The sequence below is a fragment of the Culex quinquefasciatus genome, chromosome 1, assembly GCF_015732765.1.
Source record: "Culex quinquefasciatus strain JHB chromosome 1, VPISU_Cqui_1.0_pri_paternal, whole genome shotgun sequence".
NCBI classification, from domain to species: Eukaryota; Metazoa; Arthropoda; class Insecta; order Diptera; family Culicidae; genus Culex; species Culex quinquefasciatus.
The window spans coordinates 114,043,594-114,058,442 of NC_051861.1; the positions used below are offsets into that span (position 1 = coordinate 114,043,594).

Consider the following 14,849-nt stretch of genomic DNA (forward strand, 5'->3'; position numbering starts at 1 on the left):
AAAGTAGAACTTTTCAGCATTTATTTTGAAAAGTGTTGCTATTCGATTCTGTTATTTTTGGTACAGAAAAGTAGGCTATTTCGTCGTTCAAGAATGACAGGAAAAGTAAGTAGTTTCACGACGGAATTGCAAAAATGTTATTTTTTATGTTTCAAAAGCTTACAAGACTTAAAAAATAGCTGTCTTTTAAAAACCATTTCAATTTTTTAAGAGGTTTTTATGAACCCTTATAATAAAAAAAATCATTAAAATTAAAATTGTTACAGTGTTTAGAAAAAAAAATGAGAAAGCTTTATGAAAAAATTCAGACATCCCTGACTTAACCGATTGTATATCAGTTGAATAATAAAAAATATCGGATTCGATAATACATCTAAGTTGCAGAAATGCAACTCAATTTGCAAAGAATGGTAAAATGTAAGAAATAAAATTGACACATTTGAACGAGCCTTTTGGTTTCTCATTTATTTAGAACTTTAAATGAGAGAACACTTTAAAAACGCGTTTCCTCGTTTTGTTTGTTTTTGTACAAAACATTTTAAAAGTTATTTAAGAACTTGTTTTTAGGTTTCTTTCCATCATGTTGATAGATGTTTATAAATGGTTTCAACCGATTCCTTTTACTTGAAGACTGACTGAACCTCAAAACCCTCTAATCCACCATCAGAGAGGACAGGTCTCTCTCACTGTAGTATAGTTTAGTAAACCACATCCAACCAACCATCACTAGCTGCTTGACTTGCTGAAGCTTCAGCATCACACCGAGAATGTAAATCTTTCAACTTTGAGCATTTTGCCTTTCAGCACCGGGCACTAAAACAGCATCAGTGACTAAAGCTAGCTAAGCCCAGCATCTCACAAGCCTAAGCCAAAGCCAAAGCCACTGCAAATGTGACGGCAGGTCGTGATACTGTTTTGTTTATGAGTGCAACTCCCTTCTGCTTGTTCCTCCTCTCCAAAACCCAAGTCGCGGGCTGTGTTCGAGTGGCCACTCTTGAGCCTTTCAGAACCTACCTGCGACGCGATACCGCCGAAACTCACACAACAGTTTCATAAAGCTCAAATAAAAGCGCGACTTTCAGAACCTTGGCTTTCAAGAGGAGGCACCAAGTCGAAGTCGAAGCTGTTGTTGCGGGTTTTGCTCGAGAAGGGAACACAAAAGGTCAAGGATTGCACACACTACCGTACAGTCGACAATGGATAGATCTATTAGTTTTAGTTATGCGCCAGGGTTTTACAGGATCTGGAGGCTCGACTTGGAAGTCTGAAAGACTTCCTTTATTTTGGCGTGATGTTTGTTTTTGGTGTCCTCCGGAAGTTGAACCGTTTCAAGTCGAAGAATTCATCATGTTATATTTACTTTTTAAACAAATAAAATATGTAATCAAACATTATTATTTCTTTTGAAATTTTGATTTAAAACTCCTTTTTAAGTAAAGGTAACTCAAAGATTCCAAAATATCCATTTGGTATTTTGTTATTGTTAATTTTTTTTCTTGCGAAAAAAAACCATTTTGCGATACTCTACATAAGAATTTCACAAAAAAAAATCATTGGAATGATCCATAAACAATTTGATATTTTTTTTCGAAAAAATATTTCTTTAGGGGACAAACCCTTTCGTGAATTTATTGATATTTTGATTTTTTGACTGTAGCATGACTGTACATTGTAAACATTGTATAAAAGGTTGGATTTTGGAAGGTTGAAAATTTGGTTGGATGAATATTACCTCTTTTTGAGTAATTTTACCTAAAAAATGTGTCACAATCTGTCACCATTCCCTAATGAGTATTAACATTATTTTTTTTCTGTGTATTATACCACTTTTGTGATAATTTTTGCCTCAAAAAAATATTGTTTTTCTTCTTTCTTTTGTCTGCAAATGCTTTTAAAGTTTGATGTAAACGGAAAAATATTCTGGATGAATAATATTTTGTTTTCGATGTAATTTTACCACAATTACCACACAGCAAAAGTTGAATTTTGGAAGGTTGAAATTTTTTTTGGCTGAATATAAGCACTTTTTAGAGTAATTTTACCTAATTTTTTTTTGTAAAAATGTGAACTTGATGAAAAATTCACCAGAAACTAATGAATATTACCATTATTTTTTCTGTGTACAATCACATAAAAGATGTAAATTTACACATTTTAAGAGGCAATATACATTTTTCCTGAAAAAAATCTGTCAACATTCTTAAATGATCCATAATTTTTTTTAAAGCATAGTTTTTTTTAGGCAAAAGAATTTGCTGAAAACATGGGCGTTCAATTTTCCCGGGTTTTGAATTTCCAGGGAAACGAGAAACATATTTTTTTTAAATCGCAGGAATTCTCGAGGTCCTTGTAATTTTTTAAGCAGTAATAAAATCTATGTTTTCATTATATTTGTTATGTTTTTCAAGCTAAAAATCATAGTATCAGTTCAATACCACACAGAAAAAAAAATTATGGTAATATTCATCAGGAAATGATGACAGATTTTGTGTAAAAAAATGATTAAAAACTCAAAAACCTCAGAAAATTATGAATTTTTATCAGTTTTTAATAAGTATTCATCAGGTTCACATTTTTACTCATTTTTTAAGGAAAATTACACAAAAAATATGTAAAATTCAACCAATTAAATTTTCAACAATCCAAAATCCAACTTTTTTTCTGTGCATTGTTTGGTGATAATCTACACTTCAATCTAAACATGGAAAGCAGTTTTTAGGCAGCTTTAAAAATATTTTGGTCTTTGTTGTGCTTTGAATTTTAAATGCACCACAATTTCTATTCCGATGTGATTCAAATCAAATAAATCTCTTATAAATGTTTATGTTTTATTATGTTATATGACATGACAAGAAAAGTTTTACAAAATTTTAAAAGCCTGATGAATGCTGATGTATGCTGAATATAAAATTTAATATTATTTTTTTTATCAATATCTATGTATTCTACTGTTTATCTATTTCCACAACCAAATCTGAATTTCCAGACTAAAAGATGACTTTTTTGTTTCGGGAGGAAAAGATTGAATAATTTTTTTTTTTTCATTTACAGTCCAGACTCGATTATCCGGAAGCCTTGGCAAAATTTAACTTCGGATAATCGAATCAAGATTTTATTTTTTTTTTCTTATTGATTGTTGAGCTTTAGTATGACCTTTAAACTACTCTAAAGTGATTTATAATTTTTTAATCCAAGGGCCAAAATGGCGATGATGAAATATTGAAAAAAATCTTTTTTGAATTTTACGGGCAATCAACCATTCAAATTTGACTTGGGTCGCAGAACTTGAATTTCGTGTTTAAAGTAAGAAAATAAAAAACACGAAAAGAATTTTGTTGGGGACTGTATATTAATCAAATATTAATTATTAAAATTGAAAACGAAAAAATATATACTTTTTAACCTAATTTGTTGGGGAAAAGGGGAATTACACATAAAAAAAGATGTAAATTTCAACATTTTTTAAGGCAACATTGACCAAGCCGAAAAATTATGTAAGAAAAAAAACAAATCAGCTGCTGATTGCAAGCAGAATAAGAAATGGATAAATTTAAATTCGAATAAAAATATAATTTCAAATCCAAAGTAATAATTGCAACAATCTGGAGCTCGAAAATAGCGCACAATGAAAATTACTTGATTTTGAAATTCTGAAAAGTTTGATGGTTGAATTGTTATAGCATCTTTTTAAATGTAATTTTACCACCACACATTACACATTAAAAAAACGTAAAAAGATGCATGTAATATGTTTTTTAACAAAACTATTGAATGTTTCACTCTTTCAAAAGAACACAAATTTGGCAAAGTTTTCCACAGAATTGTTTTCTTTTTTTGTGCAAATAGTTAAGTTTTCGCAAAAAAAAGCAAGTATTTTTATGATTCTTATTTTGGAAAATCTACTATTTTCAATTCTAGAGGGGAAAAAAGCGAAATTTGAATATAACTTTCAAGAAGATGGGATGACACTTCTCAGTGGGTTTGTATGCAAACTTGTATTACGTAACGCAAAAAAATAGATTTTTGCACCCCCTTCGTAATAATTATTACGCGTTACGTAATAAAAGAACGTTCCCTAACCCTCTAGTATCCTTTTTTTGAAGAAATATTTTTTAAAAAATCCTTGCTTTTGAGTGTTCAAAAATCGATTAATAATTGTTTTTTTTTAGAGTTAGAACTTTAACAATTTAGGAAATATGAAACTAACATGAGTTCTTCAATCGCGGTTTTTATCGTTTGAGTGTTTGAACCGTCCATGTTATAAACTTATAAACCAAGATCAACCACGTCTAACAATGGGTCATATTGTTGGGTTAGTTGGAGCGTCTAGCTTAGCCAGCACCTTGATTGTTATGCCCATGACGCTGTTAAACTCTAATTTTATGCAGATATTTCTGTGCTTAAGCTGTGGCTACTCTTCTGGGAGCCATCAAAAGTACACGATTTGTGCATTTTGGTTTGTGCGATTTGCGCGCGCATAATTTTAATATTTTTCTTATTTTTTTTCCTGGGAGTTCACGGTCGATCACTGAGACGCTTCCTTGGCAGATAGAGGATACCCATTAACGAGTTTTGAGAATTGAGTTTTGAATAGGTTTTCCCGCGACTTGAGTGACAGCTTGGCTTTATTTGGCGGTCAACATTTAAGCGTCTGCATTTTGTGTATTTCAAACGCGCAGAGGACGATAAATCTCCCTCCAAATGAGTCCAATTGAGGTTTTATTTCCCCGCTGCAATCATAAATTGTGCACGTACCGAGCACGTGAACCGCGTAATAAATGCAAAATAGCATGGGAAATCAGATCAGCTCTTTATATGACTGCGAAACACTGTTACAGGGGGGAGAGCCCTTAAGATCAATTGCTTCGCTTGAATTCTCATCAAATTTCAAATCCATCAGAATTGAGGTCACACACAGGTGAAACACCCCTGAGAATCAGCCAACTCCAACTCCGAGAACCCCAAGAAGCCACCTGGGGGAATTCGTCACATTATTGCACGTGTGCGTCCACATTCTTTGACGAATGTCTCGGGGAGAGCTTATGCTAATCCTTAAGCGAAACGTGTGTGTCGTTTGACGCGATGAATCATACGAATCAGAAAGAATGTTTTGAACTTGCTTGTCCTTTTTTCAGACTCTGTCAGAAGCGCTCGCACTAATCAACGCAGACGGTTGTCGTCTCAAGCTTGAACGGAGAACAAATCTGGCGCGCCCACCACCAGCTGGATGCTGGCCTCTGTTTCATTTTTCTCATATGATTAATTTTGCTGTACAGACATCATCGATTTGACATTCGTCGTCAGATTGGATTAGATTAGCTTTCCAGTAGCGTAATTTGTCATTTGGCTTCAATAGTTAATTTATTACTCCTCTCACTATTAAAAAGATCATTCACTATCCAACTTCTAAAAGTTAACAGTAGAAAAAGACCTCACCGACAAAAAAAGAATTTTGAGCGACCGTGACAGGACTCGAACCTGCAATCTTCGGATCCGAAGTCCGACGCCTTCTCCATTAGGCCACACGGCCGTCGCTGTGGAGGGGATGACGTACAGCGCTACCGGTGCTCGTGGTGGTGGTGCGTACTGAATCGTTTTCGATGCGAAAAGAGAGTGCGTTGAGAGTCGAGAGTAGGAGAGAGCTTTGGACCGCTGTGCACAAACACTTCCAATATCGTTTGCTTACAGCGGTGAAGAGAGCGAGAGCTTTTAGATTGAGGAAGCTTTTAGCAGGTAGGGTAAAGTTGGCGATGGTAAGCGATAATTAAAATGATGACATTGAAACTCACTTTTTTGTTGAAAAATATACGTTGCTGTTAAATTGCTTCGTAATTTTAAAGAAAAGGTAAAATCTCGCTCGCTGTACGCTGAACCGTCTCAAAATAAAACCTTTAAATAAGCTCTAAATAAAAGTCAAGGGAAATTCCCCTCAGAGATGTCACTCAGCGGTGTAATTAACTTGTGTTTTGTATTTTCTGAAAGGAAATACTTTAATAAGTAGAACACAACTTACTCGAATTTAAAATAAATGAAATACCACAAAAAAAAATCCATCTATCGAAAAAAATGGATCTGAATATATATATATATATATATATATATATATACAGCAATTCCATTTGAAAAGAGTTTAAACTGTGGTGTTTCACAAAATAGACTTTTGTTTGCCATCGCGGTTCAAAATGGCAATTTTCGTCATTTTCGCAAAAACCATTTTTTCTGTATCATGTTATTATCCGATTTTAGCGAGACGCAAAGAAAGGTGATGAGTTTGGCTATTTGGGAAAAATAGTAAAAGTTCCAAATCTAGCTTAACCAAAAAGTCGTATGAAAACTTTAAAATGGCGTTTTGACCGTGTCTGATCAGAGCCTATGTTCATATCGGACCTCGGAATTTCACATAACATATCAGCGATGTCGAACCGTACGTTTCGAGATATGATTTTGAAAAACTGCGCGCCACGCAAAAACCGGAATGACGAAATCGGCAAAATCATCTTTTTTCCACTAAAACTGCGATAACTTTAATTTCGGCGATGACCTATAGATGTTATGGTACCAAAAGTTGCGTCTCTCAATTACGAAAATTTTGGTACCCAGACATGTATAGGTCATCGCTGAAATTTTAAAGTTATCGCAGTTTTAGTGAAAAAGTTGATTTTTTGCCGATTTCGTCATTTTCCCGTTTTTGCGCGTGGCGCGTCGAAAACGCAGTTTTATTTTCAAAAATCGTATCTCCAAAACGTACGGTTCGACATCGCCAATTTTTTGATATGTTATGTGAAATTTTCCGAGGAATCCGATAAAAATATTTTCAGACATAGGCTCTTTGGTCCAGACACGGTCAAAACGCCATTTTAAGTTTTCATACGACTTTTGCAATAGTTAAGCTAGATTTTTGGAACTTTTTACTATTTTTCCCAAATAGCCAAACTCATCACCTTTCTTTTGCGTCTAAGACAGCTAAAATCGGATGAAATGGCGCGGAGATATGATTTTTAGAAAAAAGTGGTTTTTGCGAAAAATGACGAAAATTGCCATTTTTTGAACCACCCTAGCACGATGTAGGCCACCCTAATGGCCAAACAAAAAAATACGGGTCTAATTATTTTGGCCAAGGAACCCCCAGAAAAATTTTGAGCCCGATCGGAGAACTTTTTTTTTGGGTTAGGCTCTTTTCAAATGGAATTGCTGTATATATATATATATATATGTATATATATAAATATATATATATATATATATATATATATATATATATATATATATATATATATATATATATATATATATATATATATATATATATATATATATGGGTAATTCTCCGCCAACTCACACAGCAGTTGCCCCTGACCCTCTTCGATTTGCGTGAAACTTTGTCCTAAGGGGTAACTTTTGTCCCTGATCACGAATCCGAGGTCCGTTTTTGATATCTCGTGACGGAGGGCGGTACGACCCTTCCATTTTTGAACATGTGAAAAAGAGGTGTTTTTCAATAATTTGCAACCTGAAACGGTGATGAGATAGAAATTTGGTGTCAAAGGGACTTTTGTGTAAAATTAGACGCCCGATTTGATGGCGTACTCAGAATTCCGAATAAACGTATTTTTCATCGAAAAAAACACTAAAAAAGTTTTAAAAATTCTCCCATTTTCCGTTACTCGACTGTAAAAAATTTTGGAACATGTCATTTTATGGGAAATTTAATGTTCTTTTCGAATCTACATTGTCCCAGAAGGGTCATTTTTTCATTTAGAACAAAATTTTTCATTTTAAAATTTCGTGTTTTTTTCTAACTTTGCAGGGTTATTTTTTAGAGTGTAACAATGTTCTACAAAGTTGTAGAGCAGACAATTACAAAAATTTTGATATATAGACATAAGGGGATTGCTTATAAACATCACGAGTTATCGCGATTTTACGTCATATCGCCTGCAGACGACGAAACAGAGAAACGCAAAGTAACTTTTCAATACTTTTTCAAAATCGCGATAACTCGTGATGTTTATAAGCAAACCTTATATCAAATTTTTGTAATTGTCTGTTCCACTTTGTTGAACATTGCTCTAATAACCCTGCAAAGAACACGAATGAAAATTTTGTTCTAAATGAAATGATTCTTTCTGAGACAAAAGAACATTAAATTCCCATAAATGACATGTTCCAAAATTTTACAGTCGAGTAACGGGGAGAATTTTAAAACTTTTAGTGTTTTTAAATGAAAATATGTTTATCGTTATTATCGGGCGTCTCATCTATAGTGTCTTCCAAATTTATTCATCACCGCAATTGAAAAACATCTTCTGTTTGCAACCGGCACCGCCTTCGTCGGATATAAAAATGATTCGATTGTGATCAGACAAAGCTTCTAGACAAAGACGCAAATGAAACGATTTCGTGTGAGTTGGCAGAGAATTACCCATATATATATATATATATATATATATATATATATATATATATATATATATATATATATATATATATATATATATATATATATATATATATATATATATATATATATATATATATATATATATATATATATATATATATATAGTTGTCTTCACCACCTGCAAAATGTCGTTTTAGTTATCGCAGTGCCGATTTTCAGCGCGTCGACGGTCAAAATGTATTCCGACATCGCCAATTTGATATGGCTATTTGAACGCTTGTCCAGACAATCAAAACGCCATTTTGCCATACGACTTTGCAGTTGCTGATGAACTTTATTTTCATCACCTAAGACAAATCGGATGAATGGGCGGAGATATTTTGCGAAACGGTTATTTGAACCACTTAGCATGATGTCATTTAATGGCCAAAAAGCGGGAATTTTGTTATGAATTTCAGGATGAGAACTTTGTTGTTTTTCAAATGGAATTGCTGTATATATATATATATATGTATACATATATATATATATATATATATATATATATATATATATATATATATATATATATATATATATATATATATATATATATATATATATATATATATATATATATATATATATATATATATATATATATATATATATATATATATATATATATATATTTATATATATACATATATATATATATACAGCAATTCCATTTGAAAAGAGCCTAACCCAAAAAAAGTTCTCCGATCGGGCTCAAAATTTTTCTGGGGGTTCCTTGGCCAAAATAATTAGACCTGTATTTTTTGTTTGGCCATTAGGTGGCCTACATCGTGCTAGGGTGGTTCAAAATGGCAATTTTCGTCATTTTTCGCAAAACCACTTTTTCTAAAATCATATCTCCGCGCCATTTCATCCGATTTTAGCTGTCTTAGACGCAAAAGAAAGGTGATGAGTTTGGCTATTTGGGAAAAATAGTAAAAAGTTCCAAAATCTAGCTTAACTATTGCAAAAGTCGTATGAAAACTTAAAATGGCGTTTTGACCGTGTCTGGACCAAAGAGCCTATGTCTGAAAATATTTTTATCGGATTCCTCGGAAAATTTCACATAACATATCAAAAATTGGCGATGTCGAACCGTACGTTTTGGAGATACGATTTTTGAAAATAAAACTGCGTTTTTCGACGCGCCACGCGCAAAACGGGAAAATGACGAAATCGGCAAAAATCAACTTTTTCACTAAAACTGCGATAACTTTAAAATTTCAGCGATGACCTATACATGTCTGGGTACCAAAATTTTCGTAATTGAGAGACGCAATATATATATATATATATATATATATATATATATATATATATATATATATATATATATATATATATATATATATATATATATATATATATGGGTAATTCTCTACCAACTCACACGAAATCGGGAAAAGTTGCCCCGACCCCTCTTCGATTTGCGTGAAACTTTGTCCTAAGGGGTAACTTTTGTCCCTGATCACGAATCCGAGGTCCATTTTTTGATATCTCGTGACGGAGGGGCGGTACGACCCCTTCCATTTTTGAACATGCGAAATAAGAGGTGTTTTTCAACAATTTGCAGTCTGAAACGGTGATGAGATAGAAATTTGGTGTCAAAGGGACTTTTATGTAAAATTAGACGCCCGATTTGATGGCGTACTCAGAATTCCGAATAAACATATTTTTCATTTAAAAAAACACTAAAAAAGTTTTAAAAATTCTCCCATTTTCCGTTACTCGACTGTAAAAAATTTTGGAACATGTCATTTTATGGGAAATTTAATGTTCTTTTCGAATCTACATTGTCCCAGAAGGGTCATTTTTTCATTTAGAACAAAATTTTTCATTTTAAAATTTCGTGTTTTTCTAACTTTGCAGGGTTATTTTTTAGAGTGTAACAATGTTCAACAAAGTTGTAGAACAGACAATTACAAAAATTTTGATATAGAGACATAAGGGGTTTGCTTATAAACATCACGAGTTATCGCGATTTTACGAAAAAAAGTATTGAAAAAGTTACTTTTTGCGTTTCTCTTTGTTTCGTCGTCCGTGTCTGTTGCGGGTGACCATGAATGGCCATGATCGATGACGACCAACTTTTTCAAAACTTTTTATATATATATATATATATATATATATATATATATATATATATATATATATATATATATATATATATATATATATATATATATATATATATATATATATATATATATATATATATATATATATATATATATATATATTTTCCCAAGATTCCATGTGGTCGAATGGATTCAACTATATTTTTGAAATTGATGCATTTTTTTTTACATTTGTTCGACATGAAATTTCATAGAAATTTTGGGTTTAGAAAGAATTAAATGTGGATTTTGAACCAACATTTTCAAGTTGCAGGCCAAGTGCGAATGATGCTGATGATAGGTACCTCTTCAGTTGACGCTCAGGCGAGGAACATCCTGGAAGGAGCGTCACTGACTACGTCCGTAGTCCTGTTAGATCATACTTGATCAAGACAGTATAGCTCTGGTTCCTTGCAAGTGTCCTATTTTCTTACCTCCACGTTGGCTTGGTTTTCATGATGACCTAGCTGGTGGCCTGTGGAAACGGATCGTAAACCTTTGACCACCGCGGGTCAAAGTCGAGACGGCTAAAAGAAAAGGGCGCGACAATGTGGGTAAGGGAAGTAATTTGTGATTGTAGACGGTATTGTTTTGATTCGCAGTATGTTGAGTCAACTGCTGTGGATGTACCTGAAACATCGCACAACGGGGTTTCTCTTCTTTCCATTTCATGTACCACTTATCTTCTGTTTATTTTGTTTCACTGATTTTCTAACGCGGCTTCTGTTTACTCCTCCTGATTTCGATTTTACTCATTTGATTCTCTTATTTCTCAACGCTTTTTCACTCTATTTTACCAATTGATGCTGCTGTAACATATTTTCTGCTTTCCCTTAATTTGGCAGCGATGTCAATTTTGTTTATCATGTGCCTTTTCTTTATTTATTTATTTGAATAATTTTTCATCTGCCCTATACATTGCCCTAATACAATCTAAGCTTGTTTGTTACCTCTATTGATTAACTATTGTTAATTTCTTACTTCATACATAAATATCTTTCTTTTATTATTGATTCTTCAAATAGTATATTTCTTTCACTGTCCATTGTTTTCAATCTTTACCCTTTTCTTTAAAAACAAGTGAGGTTTGAGCCCTTGCTCAATTTTTGGAATGATCAAATAATTAACACAAATATTACTATTGTACTTTTGGTAAACTTTTATAACATGCTTAGGACCAAAAATTGTAACAAAACACCGCGACAAAAGAAATAGCAACAGATAAACAGACTCAACAATAGGCAAGATTTCAGGAGAAAACAATACACAGTAAATAACAATAAATTTTTGAATTCAAACTAAAAATAAAACAGTTTTTGCTTTAATGAAGGTTGATAGGCACACTATAAATGGTTAGGCGCTTATACTTACATCAAACCCTACGTAATGTACCACCCCCGGCCGAGTTAAAATGCGTAACCGGAAAAGAAGGTGTGCATGCCTGGCACGAACACTCAAAGCGTGTTCTAGCGTGTTGCTCGTACTGACTCAGAGCAAGGGTGAGATGTAGGTGTAAGGGCAGTGCGTGTTCGTCGGGAACCTAGTGCATAAGATCGGTCAAGGCCCGTTCTTACACTGAAAATTGCGAATTGCGAATTGCGATTTTGAACCAACATTTTCAAGTTAAATTTTATTATCAGAACAATCAAAAAATTTATTTGATGATAAAATTATATTTCCTTTTATTTTTATTGATGTTCCTGTATTGTACTATTTGATGAGAAATAAAAGTAGGATTTTGGAGAAATAAAAAATCTGATTGAATTGAATTACATTTTGTTTTGTTGTCTATTTAATATCCTTTTTTTGGTGTTGAAATGTTTAACGCAAAAGAACGTTTAAAAAATACGAAAACAATCATTTTTTTTTATTTCGAGTTCTTCAATAAATATAAAGCTGGAATACATACCTATACTTACTATTGATAATGATTTTATTTTCTTCCAGCCAAGTCGAAATGATTCATATTTTTTTAACAGTAAACCTATTTTTTTTTTAAATGCAACATAATTTTTATTATTTTGAACAAAAAAAACTATTTTTGCTGTAATATTTAATAATATTGAAAAAAAATCGAAGTTGACTTTTATAGCTGTCGGCCACCATTGCTAGTACATACCAACCTCTAGTGTCTTCCTTTTTATCTACAAGGACTTCGCCGCCCTGGGCTCCTAAGTGGCACGGAGCGACGGCGCCGAATACCCATATTTACACAAAGAATTTTAGAACGCCCGCCGCGGGATTCGAACCAGCAACCTCTGGATTGTGAGTCCAGTGCGCGGTCCGATTGATTCATACGGGCGGGTATATTGAAAAAAAAATAAAAAAAAAAATATTTAAAGAGCAGTTCTCTAGGATTTCGGTCATTCGATTTTTTTTTGTATTTTTTAATCCAACTGAAACTTTTTTGGTGCCTTCGGTATGCCCAAAGAAGCCATTTTGGCCAAACATTCAATATTACGCTCTTTTAAAATGTTAGTCTTGGTTTAAAAATTATGAAAATATTGTTTTCGAAAAGATCGGAAAATTTCACAAATGTTTCATATTTTAACATTGAAAATCGGACCATTAGTTGCTGAGATATCGACATTGAAAAATGGTGGGCTGTTTGGGTGAGACTTAGAAAACATAAATTTTCCTGTTTTTAAACCTTTGCATTGCAATATCTCAACAACTAAAGGTCGTATCAACAAAGTTCAAAGAAGCAAAATATAGAGAATTTTCTCAACTTTTCAAAAATATTTTTTTCAAAAGTGGGCAAACATGTGCACTAATTTTAAAAAATGAAAAACTGCGACTATTTTCAAAAAAGTAACTTAAATATGGATTTAACTTGAAAACGTTGCACTTTATCAAAATTTCACTAAAGTACTTTTTGATTGCAAATTTGATTTTACATCGAAAAATGAAGTTGAAAAATTTTTGCGACCAAAATTTCGATTTTTTGAAAAAATCAGTATTGATTTAAAAATTCATAACTCGGTCAACGATTTTTTGCACAACCTGGAAATTTCTGAAAAGTTGGCATTTTATGTCCTCTAAAACATAACAAAAAATAAAAAAATAAAAATAGTGTTTTTTGCAAATCAAGTTTTAGTGATAAAAAGTTAAATAAAAAAATCACCAAATTTTTTTTATCGTGTATCATTTTTTTCCAGTGTAGTCCGTATCCATACCTACAACTTTGCCGAAGACACCAAATCGATCAGATTTTTGAATTTTCATACATCATTTTTGTATGGACAGCTGCCAAATTTGTATGGAAAATTATATGGACAAACTAATGATGCAAAATGGCTTCTTTGGGCATACCGAAGGCACCAAAAAAGTGTCAGTCGGATTAAAAAATACAAAAATTAAAATTGAAGAAAAAAGACCGATTTCGTAGAAAATTACTCTAAAAAAATGCTTTTTAAATATCAAATTCCAACAATTTTTGTTCAAAACTCATTCTAATAATAAAAAAACATCATTGGAAAATTAGCAAACTGTTTCAATGTATAAAAATGTTCAATCCAAATAGCCTTAAAAAAAATAAAAAAATTAACTCTTAAAAAATCATAGAATTTTGGAAGAGTATAAACAATCAAATAAAAGTATCAAATTTAATGCAACTTGATTTTTACGCAGAAAATTTAATTTTAAAGATTTTTTGGATTGAATAGAATTATATTTTGTGGAAATTAGAATATAAAAAAAAAATCTAATTAGACGAAAATTTAACTATATTCATCAAACAAGCCATTAAATTTTTGCAAATTCAGAAACTGTTTGATCATTCAATTCGTCTTAGGGTCCCATACGTCTCTATTGAAAATTATGAAGCTTAGTAAAGTACTTCAAAAGTTATGCTAAAAAAACGATTTTCACGTAAGTCAAAAAGATTGTAAAAAGAGTAGTTTATGTAATACGTCATGTTATACATTTTTAAAAAGGTATTTTAAAAACCTTTCCAACGCGTTTTAAAGATCGAAGACAACGCTATCAAAAGTCATAAGCACTTAAGTGTTATTTATACAATTTTTGGAGGCCGGTTCTCAGATATTTTGACGTTGTCCGGATCTTTCATGCGACTCATTGTTGCATGTGTAATCTAAAGACCTTTTCAACAAGTCCAACAGATTAAAGTTATAAAAGCACCTAGATTTTATTTATATACACTTTTTTCAAATCGGGTCTCAGATATTTTGATGAAAATATTCTACGGATCGATCATGCGAACTTATAGTTGGATAGTTTATCAAAAGACCTTGCCGAATAGTCTGAAAAATTGAAGATCTGAAAAGCCTATCAAA

At 32.3% G+C, this 14,849-nt stretch overlaps 1 protein-coding gene and 1 non-coding gene across 2 annotated transcripts in view; one reads left to right on the plus strand and one right to left on the minus strand.

Moving 5' to 3' along the window:
• Positions 1-14,849, plus strand: part of LOC6045627 — a 342,844-nt gene that overhangs the window by 315,305 nt on the left and 12,690 nt on the right. The window lies entirely within an intron of this gene.
• Positions 5,458-5,530, minus strand: Trnar-ucg. Its single transcript has one exon. It is a non-coding gene; the product is annotated as a tRNA-Arg (tRNA).